The sequence below is a fragment of the Lucilia cuprina genome, chromosome 4 (assembly GCF_022045245.1).
Source record: "Lucilia cuprina isolate Lc7/37 chromosome 4, ASM2204524v1, whole genome shotgun sequence".
Classification (NCBI taxonomy): Eukaryota; Metazoa; Arthropoda; class Insecta; order Diptera; family Calliphoridae; genus Lucilia; species Lucilia cuprina.
In genome coordinates this window covers 36,069,369-36,087,699 of record NC_060952.1, presented here as the reverse complement: position 1 = coordinate 36,087,699, position 18,331 = coordinate 36,069,369, and the positions used below count along the sequence as shown (strand labels likewise).

At 32.3% G+C, this 18,331-nt stretch overlaps 1 long non-coding RNA gene across 1 annotated transcript in view; it reads left to right on the top strand.

The window, feature by feature from the left end:
- LOC124419605 overlaps positions 1-2,394 on the top strand; it is a 21,482-nt gene extending 19,088 nt beyond the window's left edge. The window contains exon 3 of the long non-coding RNA XR_006940726.1: positions 1,543-2,394. This is a non-coding gene — a long non-coding RNA (uncharacterized LOC124419605). The remainder of the gene's footprint in view (positions 1-1,542) is intronic.
- The last annotated feature ends 15,937 nt before the right edge of the window (positions 2,395-18,331 follow it).

The following is an 18,331-nucleotide window of genomic DNA, read 5'->3' as shown; positions in this document are numbered from 1 at the left end:
AGTGAAGTTGTTATAGCGATAAATACTTTCAGTTTAACTTCTTTAAATAACAATTTATATAAATTTTAAATGCCACTAGGTAACACAAAGAAATAGTAAAATATTGTGGTTGTAAGGTATAGAATTGCTTAATGATGAAATTTAAATAAACTTCTTTTTCAATTTCTAAGTTGGTACACTGAAAATAATACATGCTTAATATTTACGAAAAATGTCATACATTGTAAGAATGCTTCTTTGTTACTCACCACAAAATAATTTAAAAATATACGAAATTTTTGTAAATATTACGAAAGAAAGTAGTTAAGTTTTTTCTTTCGTAAAATTTAACATGAATTATTTTGTATTAAAAAAATTATGTATTAAAAAAAATATACACAAAACATTTAGATTTAATGTAAATAACATAAAAACCATTTTGTATAAATTTCTCAACATTAAACGGAAAAAAATTGCAACAACAATCATAGTAATAAATATTATTATAACAATAAAAATTATTTAAAGAATACCAATAATGAAGAATAGGGCTGCCAAGTATTTAGTTTTATAGTTAAAATGAAAAACTTTCTGAAAAGAACTTTATATTAAGATTTTTATTGTTCAATTCACAATCGATGTCGTATCGTTGTATGTCATATAAAAAAGTTTAAAATAAAGTTTTTTGAAACAAAATAAATTAAAAAAGAAGAACAATTAAGAAATTATAGCCGGGCGAGGCCTACCATATAATACCCTACACCTTTTACATAAATATAATGTGATTAAGTTGTCATAATAAAGCATTTAAGTTGAATTGTACCTTGCCTCAGATATACATACTTAAGCCGTTTATGGTTGAATAAAATTGATGGGGGCTTCTCATAGTGGCTAGGGTCATATGAGGACCTATTATTATGGAATTCGTGAGTGTCATCAAGTCTAGTATAGAACTTGGTTTTTGCAGCTTTTTGTCGAGATATGCGTATATTAAATATAACTATGAACTTAAAAGCCTTATTCGGCGGGTTCAGTTGTATGGGGGCTAGGTGAAATAATGGACCGATGTCAACCATTTTCAACAGGCTTCGTCTAAGGTATCATAGACGATCGTGTGCCAAATTTCATTGAATTATCTTCAAAATTGCGATCTGTAGATTCATTACAAGGTTTACATGGACGGACAGACGGAGGGACATAGCTAAATTGACTCAGAGAATGATTCTGAGCCGATTGGTATATATTAGGGTGGGTATAGGATCAATATTATTGTGCGTTACAAACATCAGCACAAACCCAATATACCCATCCCATTAAAGCGGTGTAGGGTATAAAAATTATGACAAACTTCGATACAACCATACAACACCGATTGTGAATAGGCCAAATGTTTAAGATGAAATAAAACTTATGGTATCGATTTCGGTCCGTACAATATCGTTTGTGAATTGAACAAATGTTTAAGATTAAATAAAACTTTGTGGTATCGATTTTCTTAAATAAATTTCTATTCGCTCCATTTCTAGTAAATTTAATACATAATACACTTTCATTTGAAACTAGTACCTTATACCCGATAGCCCTAATGATAATTATGTTATTGTATGGCTCCTCTTAAAAATGCGAAAAAAATCTTATAAATAACGCACTTTACACAATAAAATGGCCTTAAAAAGGAAGGAGAAGAAAGCAATTTCAATGTGATAAAAGAAGAAATATTCCATTTACTGATATTTTTCCAAAGAAAGCTGAGCAGAAAAAAAAAACAAACAATATAAACAAAGAAAATATTGTAAATAAAAGAAGTAAAAATACACAAATTTTTTATATATATAAAATGTTTAAAGATATGCAACAATTTAGCACATGGAATCAAAGAAACACATATAAGTAATGTTTTTCGTTCGTAATTATAATTATTAAAATTATTAAACCACACAATTACTCTGCAATATTACACACTTGAAAGTATTGCGATTCTTTTGCCAGTAAAAAGAAAGACAATAAAAGTATATATTTTTGTTAAAGAAAGAAACCAGCACAAAGCCATTTTGACAAAGATTTATTTCATCGTTGAAATAACAAATAAAAAGAAGGAGTAACAGAAGAAGATTTTAAAGTAAAGAAAATAAATTGTTGAAATAATTAAACAATATTATGCTTGAAATGATACGAAAATTTGTAAATTATTGCTTGAGAAAATAAATGACATTTAAGCAACAGCCGACAATAATAAAAAAAAAACTTTTTTTTTCAACAAATAAAGCAGCAATAATAATCATAATTGTGATGACAGCAATAAAAGAGATAAAAAAGTAATTATTAGGGTTCTATAAATCGACTTTCGAATAATCGAACAATCGACTTTTTGTCCATAAAAGTGGAAAAGTCGAAGTCGACTATTTTGTTCCAAAAAAAGTCGATAACTCGTCTATCGTCTGTGAAAAAAGTCGAAGAGTCAACTTTGTTAATAAAAGTCTGAAAGTCGATAAGTCGAAAAAGGTCGATAAGTCGAAGAAAGTCGAAAAGTCGTAAAAAGTCGAATAAAGTCGAAAAAAGTAAAAAAATCGAAAATTGTAGAAACAAGTCAAAAATAGTCGACAATTTTAAAAAAGTGAAAAAAAGTCAAAAACTCTAAAATAGTCGGAAAAACTCGAAAAAAGTCAAAAAATAGTCGGAAAAAAGTCGAAAGAAGTCGAAAAAATCGAAAAGTCTTACTTTTTACTTTTAGTCGAAAAGTCGACTTTTCGTTTCAACTATAGAACCCTAGTAATTATTATTTAAAATCTAGGTGAAATATTGTATTTATTACAAGAATTAAAGGGTTTTCTAATAAGAACATGTTGTTTAAAAAAAAAATCAGCCAAATCATAATAAATTACGGAACTTGTGCATGTATTTTAAAGTCAAATAAAAGCATTAAAATCATTTCCTAAATGGGACTCTATTAAAAGCAGATCCAATGTATAAAGAAACTTTAATTTCTACACTGAAAATAATCCATGAAAATTTCATACATTGTACGAATGTTTCGTTGTTTCGCACCACGAAAATAGTATGTTTTACGAAATTGTAGTTAAATGTAATACAAATGTTATTATTATACCCTTCATCTTCGTAAGAAGGGTACATATAAGATTGTCATTCCGTTTGTAATTTCTATAATATAATTTTCCGACTCTATAAAGTATATATATTCTGGATTCTTATAGATAGCGGAGTCGATTAAGCCATGTCCGTCTGTCTGTCTGTCCATCTGGTTGTCTGTCTGTATGTTTGTTAAAATCAGTTTTTAGAGGACCCCAGATATCGGCGAGATCCGAATCTTCAATAATTCTGTTAGACATGCTTTCAGGAAATCGCTATTTAAAATCAGCAAAATCGGTCCATAAATAACGGAGATATGAGCCAAAATCCGAGACAACCTCTGAAAATTTTATCAATAACTGGGATTTTTTATTCATACTCAAACAGAAATTGCAAAAAAACAAAAACAAAATACATAGTCATACGGTAAAATTTGTTATTGTACTCTGTTTATAAAAATAAGGCAGAGCTAGAGCAGCAGAGCAAGAATTTGAATTTCCTATAACATTGAACCTAGAAAAATTAAATTTAGTATGTAGAGTCGTAATTAGGTGAGAACCGGAAAACGTGAACTTATTGGTATATTTTTTAGTTTTTAAAGTACTTTTTGTATATTCTATAATATGATTTGAAAGAAGAGTTTTTGATACCGCCGTTTTTTTTAACACACCATGGTGAAGAATATAGAACTCTTACTTGTTTTTATGTTTAATTTATTTTCCTATATGGATCCCCATAAATAAAGAAACTTTGGTTTATATACTGAAAATAATCCATGCGTAATGTACGCGAAAAATTTCGTACATTGTACGAATGTTTCGTTGTTTAGCACCACGGAAATTGTGTCGTAATGTACTATAATACAAATGTTATTAATTTTATGTTTAATTTTGCTTAAATTTACGAAAAAGATATTACAAAATATGTTGGTACTTTCGTAATTGTTAAAGAGTTTCATAAAATAATATTTTGTATTGTATAAAAAGTTTTCGTAAATATTACGAAAAAAGAACTTATGAATTTTTTAAAGGTTTTAAGTTAATCGTGGATTAAATTCGGCACAAGAACATTGTATTTATCGTAATATTAGCATTAGATGTAACTAACTAGCTAGTTAGGTTAATAGGAGGATGTATACTACATCAAATCCGAAGAAATACACCTAGGCCACTACCGGGTCTGTTGTGCGCTCCTTATCATGAAAAAAGGGAACTGAAAGAATTATTTTTCAGTGTTCAGAAACTCAGTTTCCTGAAAGTAATTCCTAAGAATCTTCTTGATGTTATTTCCGGAATAACATCACTTCCAAGATACTTGGATCTAACTTTGACGAATGCCTGGCAGTGACAAAGAAAGTGCTCCAGAGTTTCATTGTCCTCTCCACATACTCTACATTCGTCGGAATCCGGAATCAATTTTGCATAGATGTGCTCGTAATCCTGTGTGTCCACTAAAAATACGTTCCATTATACTTCAGACCTGCTTATTTTGGTAGACTTTTCGTCCTCAGAATAGGACGAATAGGATCTTCATGGTTCTACCCACTAACTAACTAACTGACTAACTAGCTAACTAACTAACTATCTAATCAACTAACTAACTATGTAATCAACTAGCTAATTAACTAACTACCTAACTAACTAACTAATTACCTAAATAACTAACTAACTAATTAACTAACGAACTAACTAACTTACTAACTATTTAAAGAACACAAGATTTCTTCCCCCACTAAAAGTCGAATCAAACTGCCTGTACCAGATTATATATATTTTTTGCTCAGATTTGAAAGATAAAATTCTTATAACATGAATCTTTTCGAATCCCTAATAACAGCGTTTAAGTTTTAAACAACAACATACTCGTTACGCAACATCAAAATACAGTCTGGAACCAATTTAACCGATATCGGTGGAATTGTTCTTCTTTTTCAAAAGAAAATAGTTTTAGACCTATATTGGTTTCAGTCAGACAGACAGGCAGACGAATGGATATCGGTTCATTATTAAAATCGAATATGAATCCAAAATATTAAAGTGCAGATCCACGAGGAAAGGGGGGAAAGAAAATTTTCACCTTAAACCGAAATTTTTTGATACAACATATACAAATGAGGAAAAAGAGAAAATAAGTAAAAAAAGAAAAATTCCCCCCAAACGCTTGAGCTGGATCGGTGCCTGTTATAAGTAAATATTTTTGTGGATCAGCAATTAATATTCACTGCAAATAAAATATATTTGTTACGTAATTAAAACACCTTCATATTTTGTTTATAAAAAAGAATAAATTACAATTTTTCCTATTAACACAGTTTTTAAAAATTAAGTAAAAAATATTAAAAAAAAACTAGACGTGACATTTATTTAACACGTGTAGTTCTTTTTTTTTTAATCTTATGCAAGACGAAGCTGAAAACTATAAAGAACTGAAAAAAGGAAACAAATTCCAATAACCAATAATTTTATAGCATTTCTTCTAAAGTTATATAAAAATAAATTAGAAATTCCTTTTGAAGTATGAAGTGCTAATTAGAAGAGATAAGATGTAGTTTTTTTTTTCAAACTTTCAGAACATTTTGTAAATTTATTTAAAAAAATTAACGACTATGGCAATAGATTTTTGAGAAGTTCAAAACATTTTGAATTTTACCGCCTTTAGTGTTATTGTTTGTTTAAAACCTACTTATGGCTTGTGGTTAATTGCGTGCCTGGAACCTATTTGATGGAATATAAAAATATCATTGTTTATACATATTAACATTAACGGGTGACCTCTTATGGAGCAGCCAAGATATTGTTGGAGGGAAGAGAAACAGCAAAAATGTGCAATCAAGACATTTTTTATTAAGGTATCTCTCTGTTGCACTTTTTATGATGAAAGAAGGCAGGCAGCTAAACAGAAAACAAACAACAACATATAACAGCAACAGATGCCAAACAATCAACTTTAGAAGTAAAACCATTGAGTCAAAATACATGTTGGCACGTTGCTATTGCTGCCACATATTTGTTTTTTTTTTCAAACAGCACGTGTAGAAACAAAAACATAAGTTTGGTTTTAACCAGATGAAGTAGATGACTATGAAGATGACGAAGACGACGACGACGATGAGAAACCCCTTTTAGCTTAAAATAATAAAAATAATGACACAGGAATTATGCTTGATATCAAAATATTTCAACAGTTTAATGAGAAAAGCACACACTATGATAAGAGGCAGGGATGGCAAATTGAATTTTACAAAACCGAATAAAAATTTGTATTTCTGTAAAAACCCATCTGTAGATAAGTCAATATAGTAGATGTACACATTCATAGACTTAAGCAAATATAAGTCTATAAACCAGAAAAGAGACTACAAAAGCCAACTAATCCTGTGTTCAAGTCCGAAAGTTTTAGATCAGCTATTTCAGTTATGTTGCGTTCTTCCCTGGTTTCAATATCGGGATGACTCTACCCTTTTTCCAGGCATTGGGTATTATCAGGCTATTCATTGTCAGATTAAAAACCAGTGTCAAGTAGTCGACTCCCCCTTTCGCCAAGATGTTTCGACATGGATAAGCCAACGGGACAATCGCCTTAGATAGTTTGACAGCGTTCAAACTATTTAACTAACTAAACTAAGCTCAATAGAAAGCCGGTAAAAAGCATTCGAGCACCGTTAAGGATCGGAAATAGTGGTATATGTGAAATAAATCGCGATCCTGACATACTTTTTCGCAGGGTTGGAGAGACACCGAACTGTAGACCACAACTTACTAAGACCTGGGCTAGATTCAAGTCCGAACGTTTTAGATCAATTGAGTAAATAGCTTAGAAGCAAAACAACAAAAAGTAGACGTTGAGCCATCCCGATCTCATTTGTGCCACAGCAACTGTTGTTTTCCGCGGCAGGTTCTTCTCTATTTCTGCTATGTCGCGTTCTTCTCTGGTTTCAATATCGTGATGACTCTACTCTTTTTCCAGGCATTGGGAATTAACAGGCTGTTCATTGACAGATTAAAAACCAGTGTCAAGTAGTCTACTCCCCCTTTCGCCAAGGTGTTTCGACATGGATAAGCCATCGGAGTCAATCGCCTTAGACAGTTTGACAGCGTTGATGGCCTCTACAATTTTAGAAGCGGTGAAGGGTTGTGGGATGTCCGAGACTGAAAGGTTATGGAGTTTGCGAAGTTTGTGCTCAATAAAAAGCCGGCAAAAAGCACTCAAGCACCGTTTAGGATCGGAAATAGTGGTGTCTGTAAACTAAATCGCGACCCTTCCTTCTTCTTTCGTCGGGTTGGGGAGAGACCGAACAACTATAACACCTGAGAGAAAGTTGCAGTTCTTTAGATAATCCGCTTGTCCCAATTTACCAACCCGCTGATAACGTGATTCAGTTGAACAATCCGTAGGTCGTCGGTGTTGGTACTTTGGATGTCATCGCGCTAGACTCGCTGACTTTACTGGGAAGTGCGGAGGCACGGGTTTACCTATTTCATGTTTCTGGACCGATTTGGCATTATGCCACTATGGAAAAAAGGTTCTTAAGTGGTATTCAAACAACAAGTAAGAAGTTATAGTCGGGCGAAGCCGATCATATGATTTAGTTGTCATAATATAGCATTTAAGTTGAATTGTACCTTGCCTCAGATATACATAAAGCGTTTATTGGTGAATAAAAATGTGAACATTTAAGTGAAATTTTGATGGGGACTTTTCATAGACCCTGAAGTTATAGAATTCGTGAGGGTCATCAAGTCTAGTATAGAACTTGGTTTTGCCGCCTTTTGTCGAGATATGTGTATATTAAACATAATTATGAACTTAAAAGCCCTATTCGGGCTCGTGAAATAATGGACCAATGGCTTCGTCTACGGTACCATAGAAAATTATGTGCCAAATTTCATTGAATTATCTCCAAAATTGCGAACTGATGTTTAATGACAAGGTTTACAAGCCCTATTCGGATGTACAGTTGTATGCGGGCTAAGTGAAATAATTTACCGATCTTAACCATTTTTCGTTCGTCCCTGGGGTAATAGAATATCATGTACCAAATTTCATTGAATTATCTTTAAAATTGCGACCTGAATCGACTCAGATTGGTATACTTTAAGGTAGGTATAGGACCAATATTATTGTGCGTTACACTAAAGTTGTGTAGGGTATAAAAAACTATTCAGAACATTGGCCATTGGAGAGGTGATGTACTCTTGGAAAAAATAATTATTTTGTTCCTCCACAGAAGTAGACCATTTTTATTACGAAATATTTTTAAAACTAAATCAAATATTTCATTCGTGTACTAATTTTACCAACCCTGATAAGGGGGAAAAAGTTTAAAACAAATAAAAAGTTATGCATTTTTAAAAAATGCATGTTGAAAAAATACCCGACGAATCAATAAAATATAATAAAACTGTATTTCTAAACGATGAAGGGTTAAGTAGTCATTATTAACGTTTAAAAGAATATGTAAATAAACCATAAAATGTCAGAGATATTATAAAGCGTAATATGTATTAAAATGTAAGAAATGGTTTAATCTCTAAAGATTTTATGGCAGGAAATACCAAATATCTGAGATTTTAAATGTTTGGCCTTAGTAAACAAAGAATAATGCGTATCTCAAAAACTACAAAATAATCAAATTGAACAAAACCTAGAAATTGTTTAAGACACACGACACCGACGCAATGTTACTGTAACACTCACTCTAACTCACACACACGCCATCGCTACTTGCAACACATGCATTTCAACTGCACATCTTCACAGGTTTTGATGGTTTTTCTTTTCGTGCACGCACTCACGTTGCTTTGTATTGTAATTTTAAAATAAGCAACATACGACGAAGTTTATGCAGTTGCAACCAGCTAAATGCAGTCAAACCATTATAATATAGAGTGTACGTTCGCATAAACACACACACGCATATGAATGTATGAGTACAAGTGTGGGTATGTTTGCATTGTCCTCATATTGAAACAGTCAGATACTTACAACACTTATGACTGCATACTTACAGAAAAGTACATTGTCGTATGTTTAATACATGTCGTTTTGTAGAGTTACAAATAACATATGCCAAAAAAATACAACGACAACAATAATTTCCAGAGATTTTAAAGAATTAAATCTTAAATTTGGTTAAACTTTTTTTTTTTTTTTTTTTTTGAAATTACGTTTTTAGACAATGGAGAAAGTCAAAAAGTTTTTAAAGTTTACTGTTGTGACCCCGAGTTTAAAATCGGGGTCACATCTAACATGTCTTATTTTAATGTTTGTTTACAAGAGTTCAATACCTTTTCACAGACCAAAGATCTAGACAGTTTTGTGGATTTGAAATGTTGACAACTTTGCGTTGTGTTGTCGTACGTATGTATATACTTTGACAACGAATGTTATTGAAAATTTGTAGACAATTTGGGGTCAATTTTCCCTCTATGTATTGGTACATAATCATTCTATCGCCAATCATCATTTAACTTGGAATATGTTCTCTTTTCACTTTTTTCGTTTACTAAATTTTGTTGTGAAAAAAATTCTCCTGTTATGGAATTTGTTGATGGAATTTTTTAAACAATGAACAGCTGCTGCATACAACTATTCAACTATTGTGAATGAATTCTTCATAAAAAGTTCAACAAGATAGCAATTTTCTCTTCGAGAGAAATGAAAATTTCAAGGGTACAACATTTTCACTTCTATTAGCGATAGGGTTGAATATTCGTGTTTGAATACTTCTGGAGAGCATTTCTTCTATAATGACACGATGCCAAATCGGTCCAGAAAGGCACAAGATATTGGCTTCTTTTGCATTAACTGCAAATCATTTGCCACACAAGAAACAACTTGGGTCATTTTCTTAGATTTTGGTTTATCAGTCCATCAGCCCCATACAAATCTGTTAAAGTTGTTAAAAATCCTTTGTACATAAGTTTCATCATTCATCACATAAAAAGTGTATTTTCTTAAATTTTTGAAGTCAATGTTCGTTTGGCCTCTAAGATTTCAAACGGATCGATCGGGAACTTTAGTAACTTTATAATATTATAACATTAAATCTGCTCATAAAATAATCAATTCATACTTTTTGCTCTCTTTTGCTTTGGTGTTTTTTTAAGCAGCTGTTGGACTTATTTTGCCTTCCCAATATGTGCTACAACTTTTTTTCATCCAGATTATCTCTGCTCATAAAAAAATCTGTTCTTTTAACTTTACGTTTTGCTCTCTTTTGCTTTGATGTTCTTTAAAGCAGTTGTTGGACTTATTTTGCCTTACCAATATCTCCTTTTGTTATCCAGATTATCTCTGCTCATAACATAATCTGTTCTTTAAACTTTACGTTTTGCTCTCTTTTGCTTTGATGTTCTTTAAAGCAGTTGTTGGACTTATTTTGCCTTACCAATATCTGTTAGACCATTTTCCCATCCACATGCTATCCAGATTCTTTCTGTTCAATATTATCGCCAATAGAAGTCAAAATTTTTGTACCCTTGAAATTTTCATTCCCCATGAAGGGAATATTGCTATCGTGAACTTGCTGTGAACAATTCATTCACAATAGTTGATTTTGTACTCAACAACTGTTCAATGTTTACAAAATTACATAAAAAAATTTCACAACAGGGGAATTTTTTCACGACAAAAAAGTTAGTGAAAGGAAAAAGTGAAAATGGAATATAATTTTCTTGACATTTATAATTCAGTTAGACCACGGATTAGTTTTAGCTAGAAAAATGTGTATAATGTCCTTAGTTAGTTAGAAAGCAGGATGTATTTCAGATCCATAGAAATGCATTTATGTAATGTAGTCTGTAGTCTAGTCTCAGTGGGATAAAAACTATGGAATTACTGACAAAAATACTAAAATACTTACTAACATTAACACCAACTAACCACCTAACTACCGGATGTATCCCTTGCCCTAATGAAATGAATAAAACCTTTGAAATGTCTGTAAATCTTGATTTGTATAATAGTTACAAACAAAACGCTTCAAAAAAAAAAGAATGAAAATATGCAAGAAACAAGAAAATTGAAAACAAAATTGACAAAATAAATGATTCGAAATAAATTTTTGCCTGAAAAAAATACTTATTGTATTGAAGCAATAATAATCACGTTTTAGTCATGTACTTTTATTTCAAAGTATTATTTTTCAGTTTACGAGTAGGTGCAATTATAATGCATAGAGGTAATAATAATTATATGCTGCACGCACGTTAATTGTGAATGGAATTTATAGAAGAGATCGAATAACAATTAAAATAATTATAGATATTTATTTATAAAATAAATATTTTGAAAATAAATTTATTTATAAAATTTATAAAATGCATTATCTATTAGAGGAGACAAGTAATCCGAGACATTAGACCAAAAGAAGGATTTAATTTTGCAACGTTTATTTTTAATTCTGAAAATAATCCATGCCTATTATATACGAAAAATATAGACATCATTATTGATCTATTTCACGGTCGTCTTTTTCAACTACTGGGCGAGCTTCTGTGACGACTTACCAGTCTCCAAAATGTTGAGGATACTAGAAAGCTTGAAAACATTATAAATAATGAATGTTATTCAATAATAATCTTCATCTAATGAATTTTTGGATGTCCTGGCAATTTATGTAAGTATAAATATGGTATTTCCGGTTCAGTATACGTACACTTTGCCCAAGTACTTGAGCAATAGTACCTTCTTTGGGGCATTACTAGTGTGATAAGGATGCTCAATCTAACCCCGAAATAGAAGGCATCGGTTAGAGTCGATAGAGGGGGCACATCAGGTGAAAACACTCTATTGATGCTATAACGAATGCAAAAATTCATCATCTAAAGATTCACCCCATTCCATTCCTGCACCTCTAAAATCACCCAACCACACTACTGAAATGGCTTCTGTTATTTCGGCAACAACATTTAAGGAGGTAATTGGTGGTTCGAACAGTTATATATTCAATTAAAAGACCTACTGTGATAGAGTAAACTCCAACACACTAAACCATTAAGGAAATTCACCGATAAATCCCTTTCATCCATCAGATACAATTAGCCGATGGTAATATTATTCCAAAACATACGTAATCTTTTCATTATCAGCTCAATTCCATTTTATTTTCCTAGCCTTACCATATGGTTTGTGCCACTCCTAGAAACTAAGTAACATAAACTTATCCCTCATATGACCTCATATGAAATCAATAAAAGAAAGGCCGAGGATATATTTGACATATAGTCCCGGCAGACTAGAGGTATTGGTAGCACCTCTTTTCCCCAGGATTGCAATCTTTCATCAAGGATACATGCATGTGTGTATTAGATTTTCCATCGAATATAAGGAGATCGTATGGAATAAAGTACGCCTTACACCATTTTGAAAAGTCGTAAAACTTGAATGATTCTTTATACAAAACAATCTCTAAAGAATCAGGCCTATAATTCAGTAAATAAGAACGGATAGAATTGGAAGTTTGACATTAAAATAAGAAATATGATAGGTATCCCTCTTGAACTCTTTTGATAAGATAGCATTCATAACAACTTGTATAATACGATCTCTAAGAAAGGTCAAAATAAGGTCCCGACTCCAAATACTAACGCCTTACAATTGGAAATTCGCTCCGAAACGATCTGATTCTCAGTTGGCCAAAGTTTGTAAACTCAGCAACAGCTGTATCAACCGGGAGTTTTTCTCCAGGGAAGAGCATCCATCGAATCTGTTACAACAACAACAAACAGATATTAATTCCGACTCTAAATACTAACACTTTACAATTGGATATTAGCTCCGAAACAACCCGATTCTCAATCGATTGTAAACTCAGCAACAGCTGAATCAACCGGGAGTTTTTTCCCCAGGGAAGAACATCCAGTCACAGCGAATCTGTTACAACAACAACTAACAGATATTATTACCGACTCTAAATACTAACGCCTAGCAATTGGACCTTCGCTCCGGAACGCCCCGATTCTCAATCGATCAAAGATTGTCAACTCATCAACAGCTGTATCAACCTGGAGTCTTTTCCCCAGGGAAGAACATCCATTCGCAGTGAATCTGTTGCAACAACAACTAAAAATTTTAAATATCAAGGACCCCAATTTACTTTGTCCGAAACGAAAAATAGTTTTCTCTTCGAAAGCCATACTGATAAATCTATTTTCCATAAGTTTGAAAAGTTAAGAATTGATGTAACATTGGCTATACTCTGAAAAGATGTGCTAATGGACTAGCTAGCGTCAAAGACTTCAAGAACCATTCTGGGTGTCATCTGGTCCAAAAAGACTTTTTAATGTTGTTGTCATAATTAACTATTCTTTTGCCAGTTTATCGATTTCATGGAAATAAAGTATTATTAGCGAACAACTAATCTTTATAAAATGGTTCAGTGAATGTTTTCGTCCTTTAAAATTAAACAATATTTCCCTCTAGGGATGTCCCAAGAACCTTCGGTCGTTAAAAAATATGTATATTAGTGTGGAATGAAGTATTTTCACACTATCGACACCTGGACTAAATTAAACTTATCCAAAACACATAAAACTTTCAATTCTTATTAAAATAATTTAGTACTTTTCCGTTTAGAAAAGTACTTTATTGATTACAGTTACAAAATCTTCAAAATTTCCTGATATAGTAAATAACATAATTTATCGATTTTTTTCCAATAACAAAATCTTTATCAAAATATATTTTACCTCTACAAAAATATATGTTTATTTAACGCAACCCCTTTTTTATGAATATACATTGAAATGAGATTCAATATGATTTTGTATGTTTTTTTAATATATTTTTATACACAATTATATACTACATACGTACAAATGAAGGAACATACATACATATATTTATAAAGTAAAATTGACATACTTTGGGTAAAAATACAAGTGACATACTCTTCATAAACGAAATAACAAAAACAATAACTGGGTCATCCTTTGGTAAAGAGATAAAATTAACTGACTTTGATGTACAAAATGGAGCACCACAGTAAGTACACTTTGTAAAATATTACTAAGGCTCGAATGTATGCAATGAATGAACATGTATTTGTATATCTTATTGGGTATATAAGTAACTATGTACATACATATATAAGCATAAGTGTGTTGTATGTTGTAACCTTACTCCAAATTTTCTATATGTGTATTTTTGTAAAAATAAAAATGTAAAAAAAAAGCTAAAAATGCATATTTTTATGTACGAATATGTATTTTTATGAATGTCACATAGACAGTCACATAGACATTTATGTATATACAACAAATTACTCTGACAATAAGAGAGACATTTCAGGTTATATGTCATCACAATACAACAATACATATTAACATGATCCACACAACATAACTACAGCAACAATATGACAGTAAATAAAATGATGATGATAATAATGAAGATGATCACCATTAATAATACAAAGGATTATAAATGACGGCCCGGACTGGTCACATAAAGAAAATGTCCACAAAATGAATATTGTTAAAAACAAACAACATCAACAACAAACACACATACATACTTATAAACCCGCCGCATGTTGATTGACATTAACAAGGAAAGAAATTGCAAAATATAAATTAAAAATAATAATATTTTAGCTTTTGTTGTTGATTTTTTATTGTTTGTTTTTAAGATAAAAACAGAAATATATATATGTATACAAATAAAAAAACGGGGCCGTGCTATGTAAGGCACTTCTGGACTTTTCCAAAATTATTTTTAAAAATTCTTATCCTTTTATTAAAATTTGTTATATGAGTTACGTATCACTTATTTTTTAATCAATTCCACTTAGAATTACAATACTTATGAACCAAATTCATTGAGATCTAAGAGGAACATTTTTGTTTAAATTCCTTAGATCCTAACGATCTGGAAAGCGATAGTTTCAAACCTTAATCTAGAAGAGTGAAACCAACATTTTGTCACTTTTATAGATTGGTTTTCGACGGAATCCGTAAAATCTATAACCAGTCCCGCATAGTAGAAATGTGAGAGCTAAGGATTCTGATAAGATTTCTTTTCTTAAACCAGCACTCAGGAGATGTAGTGCGTTATGCTAGAACTACAAAATAAGGTTGTTGGACAGATGATGGAGAGAATGGAGCATGTGGACATTTTATTTAAACCTATCTTGATCGAAAGTGTCGCAGAATACTGTGTGTGCTGTGCGGTCCAGTTGCCAATCGACCAAAAATAAATGTATTCTTGATGAGAGCCACGTGTTGCACAAAAATATAGGGTATCGGAACGATTTCCCTAATTTCAGAAGAACATATTCCAGTGCAAACGTAGAGTTAAACAGGGAGTACTACAGGGCCCTACTGTTTAACTTCTACCTTTCTAAACTACCCACACCTGCACAAGTGGTTGAAGTTACATCGTATGCGGATGACTGTACCATTATGGCGACGGACCAAAACGTTGATGAGCTATGCGATCGAGTGAATGGTTATCTCGGAGAAATACTTAACTTATTTACTGGACGTAACCTGAAACGATCACCACCGAAGGTAAATTTGAAATTAGGAGTCATAGTCGATGGAACACAAATGCCGACTGTGAACTACCCAAAACTCTTGGGGGTCACCTTTGACAGCATGTTTACTTCCTCAGCTAATGCCACTGCAATCCCGCATAGATTGCTAAGTAGAATCAATGTCCTCGAAGCGCTAGCCAGCAGCGCTTGCGTAACAGACAAATAAACCTTGTTAGCTACCTATAAAACAGCTGGTCCAGTGTGGTCTCCTTCGCTGAGTAACACCCTGTGGAGAAATATTCAAAGCGACCAAAATGCTGCCCTACCGACTGTAACGGGCTGCATGCAAATAAACTCGGAGCAGCGCATGAGGAAACGAAGGTACTTACAGTCAAGGAACATAACGTCATGCTGACTAAGCAGTTCCTCGCAACTACAACATCACACAGTTGGATGCTCCCCCGAAGCATGTGAGGAAGGACCTTCGTGTATACGAAGATATGTGCAGGATCCCTTAGATCAGAGTTCGTATACAGCAGCAATGAACGACATTCATAGAGACGCCATCAATACCGCGGTTTCAGGTTACCGCATGATTGTTCTTCTTAGAGGGCACCCACCGCCTATAGCAGAAATAGAGAAGAACCTGCCGCGGAAAACAAGAGCTGCTTTGGGAAAACTGAGATCAAGATGGAGCAACAGCCTCAGCGCCTACTGCTCCCGCGTCCATAATATATGCCCAGGATGTAGTCAAGGTCCCCATGATATTCACCACATATTCAACTGACCAGCCCATCCTACTTCACTTATCCCAATGGATTTATGGACTAACCCTACTGAAGTAGTCCATTTTTTTTTGGCTTGAACCAAAATACAGAACCCCCGGATTAAAAATCGTATTTTTTAAGCTGATGACTCCTTGACATAAACACTATTTATAAATATGGATGGAACAATATTTTCTGCCATTCGCATATTCGTTAAAAAACAACATTAAGTCTTGCACGCGTTAAAATCTAAAATCCTTGAAAACAGGACTCTATTAAGCGATTGATAGTTTCATTCATATTGCACCTCACTACCCCAATCTCTAGAGAGCTTGATCTATAATTAAATGTATTAGAATGGCAGATATTGATATCATCTACAAAATACTAGATAGAGTTGGAAGTTTAACATAGAAGGTCATTTATGAAGATAAGAAATGTATAGGAAATAGGTTCCAAGACGAACTGAATGAAATTAGTCATTTTTTCGATGGGGATTTAAAGGGAGAAGCAATGGATTTGGTAAAACTTTGATTTACTTTGGTTTTTGTTTTTTCTAATGTCATTGAATGTTCATACACTACGATAGTGCAAAGTCAATCGAATGACCATTATGGTCAATGACAATTTTGAATATTCTGAAAAGTGTTTAATCAATATTATCAATATTATACAACTTGTCGTTAGAAAACTTTCCTAGCCCTTCGGGAGTTATGGGAGAAGTTTTCTTAAAATTGACCATCTGTCCTTTATATTAATATGTAATGTTTTTTAAGTATTTATAAAATGCTTTTGCTAAAAGAAACCTAAAGAAATATTCAACCTTAAATTTATTACATATTCTAAAAAATGTATACAAATAAATTAAATTCTATATATAATAGTAGATCTTGTCTTTTTACGCACCATATGGTTGATGTTATTGTAAAAATAGACAAAATAATTTTATTACGTTTATATTTTAAGATTTTTCATTATTTTTGCATTTAAAAATTATCAATCATTTGTTGATTTTATATATAGAAAATATACTATGTACTGTAAACAAGTATATATATATAATATGTATGTATATAGATGATTTCTGTTGCATGGATGACAACAACCTGCTGTTGTTTGTCATAAGCAATAATACACACACTTGTTGATTTGCCATAATCACGATTATATTTAATGATATTTTATATATTTTTTTCGTTGAAATTTATAAATTTTTTATATAAATATTTACTTTCAAAATAATATTGTTTAATTGACAATAAATACATTATTTTGTTATATACATTAGTAATAAAATAAAAGGTTGCCGGAAAGAGAGTCAGTGGGTGAATGGGGGTAAGTGAATTATTAAAAGATTTAATTTCACTAAATTGTTGTATAATATGTGTGTTAATTAAATGTTCATATAGTTAGTTCATTTTGAAGTTATACTATAAAAACACAGATAAAATTTGTAAAATTTATATTGTAAGAGTTTGGGGATTTTTGTTGTTGTAACAGGTTGGCTGTAACTGGGTGTTCGTTCCTGGGGAAAATCTTCTGGTTGATACGGGATTTTTTGTATGAATGGATAGTTTACTGACTCTTAAAGTCGCATATATCTTGGGACACAGTTTGATACAGGAGTTTTTTTTGTATAAATGGATGGTTTACTGACTCTTAAAGTCTCTTTTACCCTCGACACAGTTTTTGTAACAGCTAAAACTACACAAGAATCTAGTTGGAATTGTCCTACATCAATGTCCAGGCATACAAATTGGGCTACTTCAACTAGATGCTTCCATAAATCCACTAAGGAGAGCGAAGTAGGGTTGACTGGGCAGTTGAATATGTGGTGGGTGTCATGGGGACCCTGACTACATGCAGGACATTCGTTGGGGACGGCTCGGTCTATACGTGACCAGTAGGCATTGAGCCTGTTACTCCACCCCGATCGTAGTTGTGCCAGAAGTACTCTTGTTTTCCGAGGCAGTTTTTTCTCCGTGTCTGCTATAGGCAGACCTTCATGCTGTATTCTGCG